The sequence below is a fragment of the Vipera berus genome (assembly GCF_964194415.1).
Source record: "Vipera berus genome assembly, chromosome: 3".
Taxonomy (NCBI): Eukaryota; Metazoa; Chordata; class Lepidosauria; order Squamata; family Viperidae; genus Vipera; species Vipera berus.
In genome coordinates, this window is record NC_138204.1 from 19,604,241 (window position 1) to 19,620,620 (window position 16,380).

At 42.8% G+C, this 16,380-nt stretch overlaps 1 protein-coding gene across 2 annotated transcripts in view; it reads left to right on the top strand.

Moving 5' to 3' along the window:
• Positions 1-16,380, top strand: part of NFATC2 (nuclear factor of activated T cells 2) — a 156,647-nt gene that overhangs the window by 69,010 nt on the left and 71,257 nt on the right. The window lies entirely within an intron of this gene.

Consider the following 16,380-nt stretch of genomic DNA (forward strand, 5'->3'; position numbering starts at 1 on the left):
CTTCATTCTATGTATATGCCTGCTTATTAGGGCTTTCCCCCCCCCCAAGCGGCATTATTACAAAGTCAGCTTATTGCCCCCAACAATCTGGGTCCTCATTTTACCTACCTCGGAAGGATGGAAGGCTGAGTCAACCTGGAGCCTGGTGGGACGTGAACCTGCACTAATTGCAGGCAGCTGGTGTTACTTAAGGAGGCATTAGCCCACTGCTCCACCAAGGCTCCTAGCTAAATAAAGGTAAAGACTCCCTCAGGTTGAGTTCAATTACTGATGACTATAGTATATGAGCATATCCACAACTTCCATAACCAAATGGAAGTATACAGTTTGCTATTGCATTCAGTTTTTACTTTCTAGTGTAGGCTGGAGCCTTGAGATTTTCATAGTGGCTCCTGCCTCAATTACTAATTCGGCCCAACCCACTGTGTTCTGAGGTTCTTCAAGATATGATAGATCAGTGATGGCAAACCTTTTAGAGATCGAGTGCCCAAACTGCAACCCAAAACCAACTTATTTATCGCTGAGTGCTGGGTGGGTGTGGTCCACTGGGCGGCTGTGGCTGCAGTAGTCACAGCAGACTGGGTTGGCATGGCCAGGGTGGGCATGGCCACCTTGATGTTGTTCATGGGGAGGGACGCCTGTGGGGGCCAGGCAGGGTTGGGGGAGATCCAGGGGGGCTCTGGCAGGTGGGGCAGTGGGCAGGAGGCTTGTTCTGTGGGGTGAGGCAAGGCAGGACAGGGCGGGGGTTAGGTTTAGGGCACCACTGCTTTCCCCCCAGGATGGAGCGCCCCGCCACTGCTTCACGCAGTGGCAAAGGTGGAGTTTGGGAGGTAGCAGCAGGGCGTAGCCTAGGTGTGGCCCAGCAGCAGCAGCGAAGCTCATCCTCCCCACTCAAGTGGCCACCAGTGGCTCATCCATCCGAGTTGAAGAAAGCGGAGGCGCAGCAGCGGGATTGCTCTCAATAAGGCAGGCGCACACGAGCAAACAGCGCACCCGGCTGTTATTGTTTGAGAGCAATCCCGCTGCTGCACCTCAGCTTTCAACTCGGACAGAGCCGAGGTACCAAAGCCACTGAATCGCCTGCCTCCCTCTCCCCCCTGTGCCTCAGGCTGGCGCTGCCAGCAGCTTGCTCAGGTCCATTACGCTGCTGCCATCCAGGAGAAGAGTGGTGAGGTTTTGTGCCAGCCAGCCGACCAGGCAGGAAGTAGGTTGGGATGGTGGCTAGCTGGCTGGGGAGGGGGGAATCATGGATGCTTGGGGGGGATCTGCCAAGCCTCAGGGCAGCAACATTGGCAACTCCCCCCACCAGCCCATTTCCCTGGCTCTGTTACTGGCAGCATCTCCCTCAGCAAGTGACCCACGGCCCTCACTGTCACGTTTCCATTGCACAGGCTTCCTGGAACTGAGAAGTGCAGTTACTGTGCTGCCAGGTGGGTCTGGTGGGCGGCATTGCCTTCCACTTTTCCTGCTGTGGCATTGGCTGCTGGTGTTGTCTTCCTGAGAGGAGGGTGCAGTGATTGGTTGGCAGCCATGCCACAAATGGGGTTTGATCATCCCCCAAACCCCACCACTGTCAAAGGAGGAGGAGGAACAGGGAGAAGAGGGAAATTGGCTGAGTTGGCCAGGCACCGAAGCCTCACCAAAAAAAGAGGAATCTCTTTGCGAGCCTGCCTAGCTCACATCAGCCTTGCTCTCCACAGCGTGCTGCAGCTGATCTGAGGCATGGAGAGCACGGCTGATGGGTGAGCGCATAGCAGACGCGCGCACAAACTCCTCTGTTTTCGGCGGCACTTCTGATCAGCTGCAGCAACCCTAACCTCACCACTGTCGAAGGAAAAAAGCGGAGTCTGTGGGCACTCCTGCCTTGCCCGTATCAGCCAGGTACTCCATGGCGTGCTGCAGCTGATCAGAAGCGACTCTGAAAACAGCGGAGCCACCAGCAGCTTGTGCAGGTCCATTAGGCTGTCGCCGCCACCTAGAACGCCTGGCCCGTCCAGCACAAAGGAGACAAAATGGCTGGCTAGCGAGCCCTGTGTAGAGGTGGTAGACCACACCCACACCCAGCAAGCCAAAGGCCACCCGAGTGGGGAAAGTCAGATCCCCATTGGCGCCATGACCCCCCAGTCCGAGCCAGGATTGTATGCCTCCCCCCCCCCCATCTCTGCTGGGCCTGGAGTCCTCCCTGGGAGGTAGGTTAGGCTATTGCTTCTCAATCTGGTGTCCACTAGTTTTGGAAATACTACAATCCGACTAACACTGTCAGCCATGTTGGCCAGTTATTTTGGAAACAGTAATTCCAGCACCTCTGGAGTGCATTACATTGGGATATGTTTAGTTTGGCAGATTTCTGTGGTTGTGCACAAAGGGTGTTATGTTAACCTGTGGCAGGGAATGTCTATTGAGGGAAGTTCATTGTATGCAGTTTGTGAGGATATTGGAATCACTTCCCCATTCTTCTTCAGGTTGTCCAGCTCAGATAGGTAATTCTGAAAGAAAAGAATGGGTTACTAGTAATCTCATTTTACAGCATATGATATACGGCAGTCTTTCCAAAGGCTGAATGCATCAATTTGTCATCACTTACCAAAGAAAATTGGTTATTGTAGTAAGAACACATATAGAAGATGGCAGTCTGAGGTGAATGGTAAAACTGTACATTCAGTAGTATACTTACATGGTAATTCCTCACGGAACCCTTTGCAAGAATTTCCTCCCAAATGAACCTTTTACTCCCAAATGAGACTTTTGAGGTAGAACTATTTCAAGAATTTTAATGTGCTATGCATGAGTCAGAAGAAGGGATTGTTAATCAGAAACTGGGAAACTAGAACAAAGAAATAGAATTGTGACTAAGAACAATAGCTGATTTGCTTTGATGATAGGTCAGTTTAAATGAATTTCCACTGAAATATATGTGCAAATGGGTCATGTGTTCTTGTTCCTACCAACAGCAGCCTCTCCAAGTAGGTCAAAATCTGCAAGATAACTGGGGCTGCATTAAGGGGTTGAAGGCCTTCCTTTTTTGTATGCATGTATAAAACCTGAAAAAGGGACGCGGTGGCTCAGTGGGTTAGGACGCTGAGCTTGTTGATCAGAAGGTCGGCAGTTTGACGGGTCGAATCCCGAGTGCCGAGTAACAGAGTGAGCGCCTGTTACTCGTCCCAGCTTCTGCCAACCTAGCAGTTCGAAAGCACGTAAAAATGCAAGTAGAAAAATAGGGACCACTACGGTGGGATGGTAACAGCGTTCCGTGCGCCTTTGGCATCTAGTCATGCCGGCCACATGACCACGGAGACGTCCTTGGACAAGCGCTGGCTCTTCGGCTTTGAAACGGAGATGAGCACCGGCCCCTAGAGTCGGAAACGACTAGCACGCATGTGCGGGGGAACCTTTACCTTTACCTTATAAAACCTGAGGCAGCACTTCAACTGAATGACAAGTCTGCCGTCTTGCAGATCCTTACAACCCATTGTTGTCAACACCAAGATCATGGATTGACTGATTATGTGTCATCAAGTCAATGCTGACTCTAACTGAGCACATAACTAGATTTCCTGCAGGATGATAATGAGAGCTCAACAATATTCAGAACGTTCCACTTTTATCAGTACTGCAGTACAAGAGGGGGGAAAAAGTCTTCTTGTTGAACCTAAGGCTTTGCACTGGAAAAAAACAAAATCAGAAGTATAATTAAATGTACTAAATATTTAGTTAGACATGCATATGATCAGCCATCATATGACAAAAACTATGGGCATTTAGGAAGAGTTAATCAGTGAGACTACTACCCTTAAGTAATAAAATAGACCTTTATTTTATGTACATTTCTGTTTTGGAAATGATATAAATCTTTGGTCCTTCTGGATCAGGCCAAGATCCATTTGAGTCTGGTACTTAATTTCTCACAGTGACCACTGATGCTTTTGGGGTATTCAAAGCTGTTACAATGTAACAGAAGAGCAGCTTATCATTTCTTGGAAGTGTCTTATGTCCCAATTGCAGCCAAGTATAAGTGAAAACACTGCTCCCAATTTGAACAAATTCCCCGGTAACATTAATGGAGAGGGGGGTAAGTGGGGAATAAGGACACTGATACTTAGAAGGACAATACTAAATTTCCAGTTGATAAATGGAAGCTCCAACTCTGACATTGTGTCATATTTTTTCATATGCATGGCACAAGCTAAGATTGTGAAGACTACATTTGTTAAAGAGAGGAAAGAGGGAGGAAGTGCAGAATGGAAGTCAAGACTAGGGCCCAGCCACTCAATTTATGTGTGTTATGTATTTTCAAATCAATTTTGATTTCTTGCAACTGCTTGGACAAGTCCATGCATTTTTCTTGGCAACATTTTCAGAAGTATTTTTCCATTGTCTTCTTCCTAGAGCTGAGAGAGAATGATTGGCCCAAAGTCATCCAGCTGGTTTTGTGCTTTAAAAAGCTGAAACTCCCAGTCTCCTAGTTTCTGGTCCAGTGCCTTAACCACTACACCAAACTGGCTCACAGAATAGTTTATTCGTGATTGCTATGTCAGATGGTTTTCTTTTTGTTGTAGTTGTTTTTCCTTTGCTCGGCTTAATTGCTGTAATCTAATTACAGTATCATGAAGTGAACACCACTCAGAGTTGTATTTGGTTGGAATAGCGTATCAGGCCGACAAATAAACACACAATTTCCTTTGTTTTGAAGACTGCTCTTTCAAATGGAACTATTCAGATCTAAAGAGCAGCTCTTCTGAAGGTTGCTGTCTTTCATTTATGCAATATTATTTTTTTTTTGTTCATTACTATTTTACTAGGCTCACATCTTATTGTAGGTTACGATGATTGCAGATTAACTTTGGAATTCCAAGTGTCCACTTTACTTTGGAGTTAAGGCTTTGGAGGGCTTGCTTTAACAGCTTCCCCTCCCCCGTATGCAGCAGCTGCAGACTGGGTCTGCCTTCAAATACAGAAAAATGTACAGAAAAAATGTAGATTTATCTATGGGAACTAATTGTAACAGATTGTACCTGCCCTCAGTGTGGAAGGGACTGCCACTCTCGAATTGGCCTTTTCAGCCACACCAGTCGCTGCTTTAGGACCCCTTTCCAGAGCACGATACCATAGTCTCTCGAGACTGAAGGATGCCAATGATGTATGCATAAGTTTGTAATCGGGTTTCAACATGTATATTTTGTACATAATGTTAATAAATAGCTCAAAGGATAAGAACACTGCCATAAGAACTTGGAGCGAGGGCTACATAGCTTCCTTGGTGAGGCTGTCAGTTATTTTCCTGATTGTTGACTCTAGGAAAAGACTTGCATTTTTATAAAAAGGAAATGGCAAAAAGAAGAAAAGCACACCAGCGACTGGAAAGGAAAGTGTGCTCCTTTATCTCTCCATTTCACTTGGATGACTCATGGGGAATGGAGACAGCCAGAAGCAGCTTTCAAAGCAGCATCATGAGCCCTGCATATGATGTGACTACTTTAATGATTTGGGGGGGGGGGGGAAAGTGCTTTGTATAAGTTGTAGCGCATGACAAGGCTCCTATTTTCAGATATTTTCCACCGTTCTAACTGTAACCATAAGTCACAGCACTGTTCAATGTGTGCAGCTGAGGATGGGGAGAGATACTCAATAGTATGACGGAAATGGGAGAGTTAAGCTTTTTCTCAACTTCATGCAGTTAATCCACTCAACATCTTAGGCTCCTTGTTATTTTGCGACAGAGCTAAGGGAAACAGCCAAGTTTTTAATTTCCATAGCTAGCACAAGACTATTCCTCTCCCCCAATCAAACACAGCTACCACAGCTTTGGACAGAAAGGTATGACAGATACCCCACTTTGTTTTTGTACCCATGCCTTCCAATTCAAAAATACTCCCACAATTTAGATCAGCAGTTTAGGCTATCACTTCTAACCTTCCTGTCTAATTAGAGAGAAAGTCAAGCCACTTGTCTGCATCATCTGGATCTCAACCTGAAAGTCATGTAGGTGTTAAATTGCAATACATTGAGCCTGGGCCATGAAAATAACTGACCTTCGCTATGTTGGCTTGACTACACTACATATTAATGAGATCAGCACGCAGTTTATAAAAAGACCCAGTCATTCTAAACCTGGCACAGGAAATGGTGGAAGGAAGTGAACTCTGGGGAAATGGGAGTTTGCAAATTTGTGCTTTAGCGGCATCTGAATAAAGCTCTTGTGTTTAAAAAAAAACACCAATGTATGCAATCCACATGTAGTATGTGTGTGCTTTGCACCATCTGTGGATGATGCATAGTAAGTGGAATGCACATTGCACTCACTTAAATGAACCTTGTGGTGTTTGAGTTCCTTATGTACCCACTCTCCAAAGCAGTGATGGTGATAGGACTAGCAACAATTTCTGGGTAAGGGATGTTAGTATTATGCAGTGGGGTGGTTAAGTAGATGAGTAAAACTGGGAATATGTAAGCTGAAGGCCACTCTTAGCGTGGAAGCACTGGGTACTTTGGGGCAAATCATCCCTCTCAGCCCAGCATACCTCACTATTTTTTTTTAATGGGGATAAAACAAAGGGAGGTTTCCACATAAACGATCTTGAGATTTTTTAGGAAAGGCCAGATAATGCATGCAATAAATAAATACTTGAATTCTTAAGTTTCTACAACTCTTGAAGGGAATGCAGTCTGGAATGATGCGTAAAGTTGTTTGGTTTTTATTATCCCTTTCATCTATTGAGCCTTTAGCTCAGGGCTTTTCAACCAGTGGTATGGGTACCACCTGTGGTACATTGGCACCTGGCAGGTGATACACGACCATCCTAGAAAAGTGGTAGTGGGGGAGGGGAATGAGCTGAACCGGTGGCAGCACTGCACAAGCCAGAGCGAGAGATGGCTGGAGCTGCAGGGCTGTCAGGGCTCAGTGGAAGTGCCAGGATCAGCGCTTCTTCTGGGCTGTCAGGGCTCAGTGGAAGCACCAGGATCAGCGCCAGACTCCAGCTGGAGCTTGGTGCTGATCCTGGCCCTTCTGAGCCCAGAAGAAGCACCAATCAGCTGGAATATTGCAGCATCTCCAGGGTCTTGTGATTTACATTCAGATGCTTGGAAACTGATTCATATTTATGATGGTCACAGTGTCCCAGGGTCATGTGAAGTGACCAAAACCTGCTGCAACCACCCAGCAGATGGCGGGGAAATAAAAACCAAACACCCCCCCACCCCTGCACCCCACCCCCACTGTCAATCCTCAACAGAAATGCTCACAACAATGAAAACCTTGGACAGGAGGAAGAGCGCTGCCAGGCGGGCAGGCAGGTGTCTTCCTCGGCTGTGGCTTGGGGGGCACTTTTTTCAGTGCCATTGTAACTTCGAACAGTCACTAAGCAAACTGTTGTAAGTAGAGGACTACCTGTACTTCATCACTTTTTTCCTTTTTTGGGGGTCAAGTTTTTGACACCTTGCTAGGCGACTGGTGGTAGTTGGATGTTGCCATATCCTAAAAGTGGTACAATGGGTGAAAAGGTTGAAAAGCCCTGCTTTAGCTAACAGTTAAAACTATGTGCCATTGGAATCTTTGGTGCTCTTTGAGTCTTCTTGTAGACATTTCATTACCCAACTAGTTCATAATCCTTAATTCTAGTGAGCGTGGGCTTCACTTTTTGTTTATATGCAGTAGCTTGCCCTGTCAGCATGGGTGGGGTTGTTGTTTTATCCTTGGTAGTTCCTTGATTAAGACAATGTTTATTGCTTGATTGTTTATTTGGTTTTTCTCTCTGTGTCTTCTTATACCAAACAGAATCAAGACTATGTTTTCTTGAGTTTATTTCTCACCCTCTATTCCTTCCCAGGGTTAAGTTGATATTTATTTAAGGATTCTTGCATTCCGTCTTTAAGGGTATTTCCATGCACCTCTACAAGAAATTAAGTGACTAACTGGGAACAGAGGTAGTTGAAGCAGGGTAGGGATTGGCAATAGGGAAAACTGAATTTGTGGTGGGATAGTTGTCTAGTTCTTAAGATGCAATGATATCACTTCAACTCAGCAAAGGAGATAACCCCTAAGTTAGTTTCCATGAGCAGGGGAATTGGCCCCAAGATGAATCTTGTTTACAGATGTTCTTCTGTTACTTTATTAATGCAGACACATCTTACAATTTAATATCTCCTTATTGTAGATTATTGTTCCACCAAAAAAACCATTGAAGAAAACTAGATTTCAATTTACTTTCCAAAGAGTTTCCACCCTCTCATATCCCTTTTTAGTTAATGGAATTGAGGCTGTAGAAAGCTGTATGAGATCTAAAGAATAATAGTATACTAATACAAAGCCTCCAGGTTTTGTACATTTTCCACCTCACTTGATATCTTCCTAGAACTTATAAACAATGTTTTGTGGTTATTTTCTGCTGAACTATTGGATTATTTTTAGTTTTGAAGTCCCCATCTCTCCTACACTCCCCCCCCCAAAAAAATCAAATCATCTTCCCAAGGTTTTTCACTAAGAGAAAAATCTCTTGATAGTAAAGAAATATAATATGGTGTTTTTTTACTTTATAATTTAATTCATAGAACAGGTTTTAATTTCTACCAGTGGCAGAAATGAAAATAATACTAGAAAGAAAATTTGGATGGTATCTGCATTATTCCAAACTGTGTGAAGGAGCATTCTTTTTTTTTTCTCCCAGGAAAGTGCAGGATATCGGGTTCCAAAGTCATGTCAGGATTATTTGGTTTTCAAGAACAGCACAATCTGAATTGCCTTACAGAAAAGTGTCAAAATTCATCCATTCAGTCACAGTAGCCTATCCTTCCTGACATGCCTCCAAGATTGTTTTGACCTGGTACAGTTTGACTTTGTGATGATTATCTAGAAGCTGTGAATTTTCTACACTGGCTGGTATTGTTGCAGGTAGTACAATTGTACCCAGGGCCCTGAATCTGTAGAAACATAGAGTTACTTTTATTTTCATCTATTTACAATTGTTCTATTTTATTGATATTATACTCCCAATATTGTACAGTATGGATGGACAACTTTAGAGGGCTGATAGGCCTCAGATGCTTTAAAGATTAGGTTGACCCCCACTTCTCTGTGACAGACCCTCAAGTATTGAAAGACTGCTGTTATATCACCACTCGTCCTTCTCTTTGTTAGACTAGATATACTCTTCAGCTTATAATCCCCTAATCATCTTTGTTGCTCTTCTCTCTTTGTTACTCTTTCTAGAGTCTCATCATCTTTTTTGTATTGTGACCAAAACTGGATGAGATATTCTAAATGTAGCCTTACCAGCAGAATATAAAGCAGTACTAGTACTTCATGTGATTTTGATACTATCTCTCTTTTGATGCAGCCTATGATTGCACTGGCTTCTTTCACAGCTGCAGCATACTCTGGCTCATACTTAAGTGGTTGCCCACTAGGACACTTATATCCCTCTAATAGTTACTGCTGTTGAGCGAGGTACCATCTATTCTATATATGTGCATTTGGCTTTTTTCTTGGCTAGGTATAACACCTTACTTTTCTTACCACTGAATTGCATTTTGTTGGATAGGACCCAATGTTCAAGTCTGTCAATATCCTTCTGAATCTTGAGCCTATCTTCTAATTTTTTTTAATTTTTTTTAAATTTTAATTCCATATATATCCCGCCCTTCTCCGAAGACTCAGGGCGGCTTACAAACTTAGCAGTAGCCTTCATTTTATGTATATGCCTGCTTTTTAGGGCTTTTTCACACACCCCCAAGCGGCATTATTACAAAGTCAGCTTAATTGCCCCCAACAATCTGGGTCCTCATTTTACCTACCTCGGAAGGATGGAAGGCTGAGTCAACCTTGAGCCTGGTGGGACTCGAACCTGCACTAATTGCAGGCAGCTGGTGTTACTTAAGGAGGCATTAGCCCACTGCTCCACCAAGGCTCGGTTGTGTTGGCTATTTCCTCCAAGCTTGGTGTCTTCTGCAAATTTGATGAGTTCCCCTTCTATCCCTTCATCTAAATCATTTATGAAGATTTTGAAGAGTGCTGGGCCTAAGATAATTTTGAGGTACCCCACTGCATGCTTCCCTCCATGTAGATGTAGTTCCATTGATTACGTGCTGAGTATGATTGGTCAGCCAATTACAAATACATCTGGTGCTGATGCTATCTATTCCATATTTTCCTATCTTATCAAAAAGTAGGCTGTGGTCTACTTTGTCAAATGCCTTACTGAAGTCTAAGTAAACTATGTCAACAGCATTTCTCTAGTTTACCAGTTTAGTCATGTTTTCAAAGAATGTAATACTTTTAGACTTGCAAGTTTCTGTCAATGTTACCTTACAATAAAGTTAGACCTAGTGCTTATGGGTGTGCTTCTTGTCTGGACTACCTCACAAAGCTGACCTGTATGGAGGAGAGGCTAACAAAATTATAAAGCTTTGGCAGTTTTGGCAAGGAGTATAATGTGAACATTGATGAATGTAGCTTTGTGAATGTTCTGTGAGAATTTCTACCTTTGTATTGCAGCTCTGTGACTGCTTGTACAAGTATTTCTATAATATGACCAGCAAATGTCAGATGGAAAATAGGGGAATCCCAGATGAATCTTGTGAAATTAGGGTGGGGGTGGGCAGATAATCTGAAAATAAACACTCAAGAGAAAATAAGAAAGTGGCCGTAGAAACTCAGTTGCCATAACTGAAGAAGAATAAGTGACAGCGTGGAATCCAGTGTTTTGGAAAATCTCTCTGCATGACACACGGTTTTGGAATTTTGCAACTGGTAAGCTCTTTGTTAACAAAGGCAACTACTGCTGGCTTGGATTTCCTGGCTTGCTACACACTACGGGGGCGCCTAGAAACCAGCCTGTCAGTGATTATCAAGCTTTGCAGGGTATTTGTTTAAAAGCAACAATTGCCTTTTAATGCATTTGTCTTGGAACTGAGGAAAGGCAGAGGGAGGAAGAGAAAGAATCTTCTATCACCTGTTGAAAGCCAATTGATCCCATTAAAAAGCTGGCACACGGAGTGGAATTCCCTAGTCTCCCACTTAGTCATCACATCCTGGTGTGACTCATTTCATTACACGGTGGTTCCCAGTGGTTTTATTTTGAGTGGAGCTTTTGTTTCATTAAATGTTTATGCATTTTTTTCTTCTTCTGTGTTGTTTCTTATGAATTGCATAAGATATTAATTAAAATAAACCTAGAACCAGATCATTCCCTACTCTTTCGTTGCTATTCAGATGAGCTAGAAAGGGGGATGAACTTATTCTCTGGGTGCAAAATGTCAATTTTGGGGTTGGGCTATACATCATGAATGACTAATAACTCTGGCCATTTCCCAGCCAGACTTTGACATGTATGTTTGGCCTTAGTGAGTCATTCCTTGGGTGCTTTCTTGGTGAAATTGAAATACTGGCCTGTTCATCATCGGGCCTGTTTAAATAACTATAGTCTCTTCACCCACTTGAATAAACAAGGTGACCACAGAATGTAACCCTTCTGAAGAAAGAAAATGTTTTGTTGACTTCTGCAAATCAAATTTTCTTAAGCTGCCATAACAGCTTTTCTAAAATCATGGAAGTACCCTGTGTGATTAATCATGCACAGTGCACAAGATCACAATGGCAATTTAAGAGACTTGTTTTACTTGATCAGGACAACCTTCTGTGAAGTCCAAAACTTATATTACCAGACCATCAACCCAGATAATTATGGAAGATTACAAGAAGTCAGGTAGAACTGATATATAATTAATTGTCTGTGGCCATGCTAACCCAGGTCTAACTTGTCTTATGAGAGATGCTAACACATATCTTTGGAAGCCTTAGCAGATGTATCCAAGCTATTTAGGGGGTGTCTGAATAGGAATTATGAAAGAGCATGTGTGCATAGCATCAGAATTAGTTATGCATTAAGTTTGAAAGCACTCAGGAAAGCTGTTAAGTCAGATCTTTGGTTACTGAGAACTGAAATAATTTTTGCACAAGATTGTGTTACATTGACTTTTCAAAGATGACTGAAGTTTTGCTTACCCTTTATGGAGTAGCATATTGTTGTCTCATTAGTAAATTCCACATAGGCCTTGGGCCAATTGCATGTACAAAAGTGTGCAAATGATAGTTTATAACAAAGATCTTATTTTAGCCTAATGTCAGTGATAGGAATATATATATCAAAATCTCTTATATACAAAATGGAAAGACTTTCTGTCTTCAGAGCAAAAATATTGACTCATGCAAAGGGATGGGTAAATAATAAAATAACTGAGACCAGCCCTGATCACTATTTATTCATCAAACTTCAAATTCAAATTTTACATCTGTTACTATAATTCTTATTCAGCTAACACAGACATGTCAAACACAAGGCCCGGGGGCCAGATCCGGCCCGCGAAGTGGTTTCATGCAGCCCGCGAAGCCATCCTGGAAACAGTGAGGGAACGGCCCCCACTGCCTTGGCCCTGGCCCAGAGACCCTCCTTCTGCCAGAGACCCTCAGATCTGTCCCACTCCTGCCCAGGCCCCCATTGGCACCCTTGATGCGAACGATGTAGAGCTGGCCACGCCCACCCAGTAGGCCATACACACTCTAGCCATGCCCACCCAGTAGGCCACGCCCACCCTGGCCATACTCACCCGGCCCCCTGAGGGCAACCGCAATGCTGATGTGGCCCTCAATGAAATTGAGTTTGACACCCCTGAGCTAACACATTGATTTTGTTGTGATTACCTATATAGATTTTATGGACAATGAACTAAGGAACAGTGATGAGATGCAGATCCATTTGGATTGAATTAAAAGTTATGTAGGAACTAATTTGAATACTAGGTTTGGACATTAAATTGGATTTGGATAGTGTTTGGGTGAGAGTCTATTAGGAAATCTGAAGGCTGTAAGATAGATTTGGAAGTTAAAAAACATTCTGGAAGATGATCAATGCAAACCCAATCTTTACTGTTTTTGAAGAACTATATCCATGAAGTCACTAGGAGTCAAATTTGAGGAAACATTGTCGGTGCATTCATTCATAACATTATACCACAATGCCATTAGATCATATGCTAGGTTGTTGAACAATTCTGTAGCTATGCCTCTCCTTGTAGTATGCTCCATCACTAGCCATGTGGGCCTTTTGGAAAACCACCAAGACCCAGTTGGGAGATTGACATTATGGTAGGTACCATTCCCAGCAGTAAGCAATTGCTTCTTTATAAAAGCCCCACAATTTTGTATTTTTGTAAGTTGCTCAGAGCCTTTTTAGGAATTAGGTGCCATATTGCATTAATAAAGAAATAGGAATCAGTATGCCACAATGGCTTGGTTTGCATATAATAATAAGCCATAATAGATGAGTTCATGCTTCAAGCAAAATTATAAAACCAACCTAGCAAGTTTATGCATAAATCTAGGTTTATGGCAAAGCTAGCCTAGATTGATTACTCATGCTGAATCCCTCTTGTGTTGATTGGATCAGATGTACTGTTGGAAGCTACAGTAGATTTTTTTTTCATCCACAATAACTTAAATAAATGTTACTTATTTTGGACACTTTATTTGACAGTCTGTCAAGTTGCTGCTTTAAAACCTCAGAGTAAGCTTGTGAGAAATGCAAAGAGAATTTCCCAAACCTCTTGGTTGATTCTCTTATGCCAACTCAGCTAAGCTGTGGCAGAAAACACATTTTTGCCGCCATTTCACAAACCCTATTAATGAGTAAGGGATTGTGACTAATGTGTGCAGGTTTGGGGTATTCTTTAATTGGCTAATTAAGCAAAACAACTCTGAGGGTACTGTAGTAGATCAAATAAGATTTACCTAATGCAGGCTGACATCTTGACTCTCCTAGAGTTTGGCACAAAACTTGTGGTCCAATCACAGCTTGAGTTAAACAAGATAGAATTACACTTTTCCTTTAAAAATGCATTTAATCCTGTAAAGAGTGCTGACACCACTGGATCTTCTGTTAGAGCTTAATTTCATATTACACTTCCATGCAGAATCAGAATAAAACCCACCATTGTACTGCAGAGTAGAAACATCACTTAAAAGAAACACCCTTTGATATGTGTGTGCAGCATTCCTCATCTCAGTCTTTTTTATAGGCAAGGCTGAGATGGCCTCATTATTATTTTTCATTTTACAACCCTCTAATCTAATCCCTTGTATCAAGGTGGACTGAATGGAGCTGAGCATTTACTGGCCGGATGTCCTTCCTGATGCCTATGCAGATTTTGCAGCAGATAGTTTCTCTTTGCACCCTGATAGAGAAACATCTGTTGCTGCTAGGATTGAACTCTCAGTCTCCTGAGTATGAGGTGAGCATCTTCACCTCTAGGACCCTGCGGCACTCATGAGATGGCCTCACTATGCTTATAGGTTAATAACGGCTTGGTACATCTTTTAGTAAAATGTGTCTGAAGGGAAGAGATATGAGAATAGTATGTGGAGCCCTTGATGATTGCTTGCAAACATTTCATTAACCAACTATGTGACATCATCAGTGCTAGCATAATATATATTAAACACATTTATGGGTTCTTCACACAATCTGCATTCATAGCTTGGTGGTGAAGGAACCATGTGTCTCTAATGTTGCTGGAAACAGGGTGAAGTCAACAAGCAATTTGCTCTTTAGATAGACAAGCTTAATGTTACGTGCAACCATGGGATTCTAGCTTTGGATTGTGGAAGAAACCAGGGAATGAAACCACTAACCAATTAACAGATCATGTTTTTATTGATTCTGAAGCATGAGTCAATAAAAACAAGGATGAGCAGAATCTATGCTTGAGAACCTCGTATAGTCCCTAGTTGTTCATAACATAGTCTGTTTCCAAAAGAAAGAAGGTGGAGATAAATAATCATACCATATGTATCCGGTATGGTTTTGCTGAAGCACTATAAATATTTTCATATCCAGGTAATCAGCCCTCTGCTTTACTACCTCAGTTTACCTCCCATTATGAATGCCTACCCTGTTTTCCACTGGCCCGCATTAAAATGGTACCACCCCTAATTAGCAACAGCAATTATGTTACAGTATTTATGTAAAGTCCATTGTAAGAAGAAGTATGATGGCTGAAATTATGGATTCTGGAGACATCAAAAGTTTTTGCTAACCTGGGCAAAGTAATAACCATTAGAATGATCCTGGAATTTCCATTAAAAAAAGTCCATGCCCCAACAGTGATACATCAGCTTCACTGCCACCCATACAAGCCCAGTTTTTTTTACTTCATTTGTCTTTGAACAACTTGCCCCAAGTTGCACAACACTCTTGGGGTACATAAAAAATCTCAACTGAGGGCCACACAGAGGAAGATCCTTGAAATGGTTTGAACTACTAGCACATTCCCCTTCATGGATTACTGCCTTGTCGTGGCGAAGGGGCTTGCGTAATTCAATGAAGCTATGAGCTATGCCGTGCAGGGCCACCCAAGACGGACAGGTCATAGCAGAGAGTTCTGACAAAACGTGATCCACTGGAGAAGGAAATGGCAACCCACTCCAGTATCTTTGCCATGAAAACCCTATGGACAGTACCAAAAGGCAAAACGATATGACGCTGAAAGATGAGCCCCTCAGGTCGGAAGGCGTCCAATATGCTACTGGGGAAGAGCAGAGGGCTAGTACTAGTAGCGCCAGAAAGAATGAAGCGACTGGGCCAAAGCCGAAAGGACGCTCAGCTGTGGATATGTCTGGTGGTGAAAGGAAAGTCCGATGCTGTAAAGATTTTTTCTCCATAGGAACCTGGAATGTAAGATCCATGAATCAAGGAAAGCTGGACGTGGTCAAAGAAGAGATGACAAGACTAAACATCGACATCTTAGGTATCAGCGAACTAAAATGGACAGGAATGGGTGAATTTAATTCAGATGACCATCAGGTATACTACTGCGGGCAAGAATCCCTCAGAAGAAATGGAGTAGCCTTCATAGTCAATAAAAGAGTAGGAAAAGCAATACTGGGATACAATCCTCAAAATGACAGAATGATCTCAGTTCGAATCCAAGGCAAACCATTCAATATCACAGTAGTCCAAGTCTATGCCCCAGCCACCGGTGCTGAAGAGGATGAAATTGACCGGTTCTATGAAGCCCTACAGCACCTTATAGAACTAACACCAAAAAATGATGTCCTTATCATCATGGGGGATTGGAATGCTAAAGTAGGAAGCCAAAAGATAACCGGAATAACAGGCAAGTTTGGCCTTGGAGTACAAAATGAAGCAGGGCACAGGCTGATAGAATTTTGTCAAGAGAATACGATGGTCATAGCAAACACCCTTTTCCAACAACCCAAGAGACGGCTCTACACATGGACATCACCAGACGGTCAACACAGAAATCAGATTGACTATGTACTCTGCAGCCAAAGATGGAGAAGCTCTATACAGTCAATAAAAACAAGACCAGGAG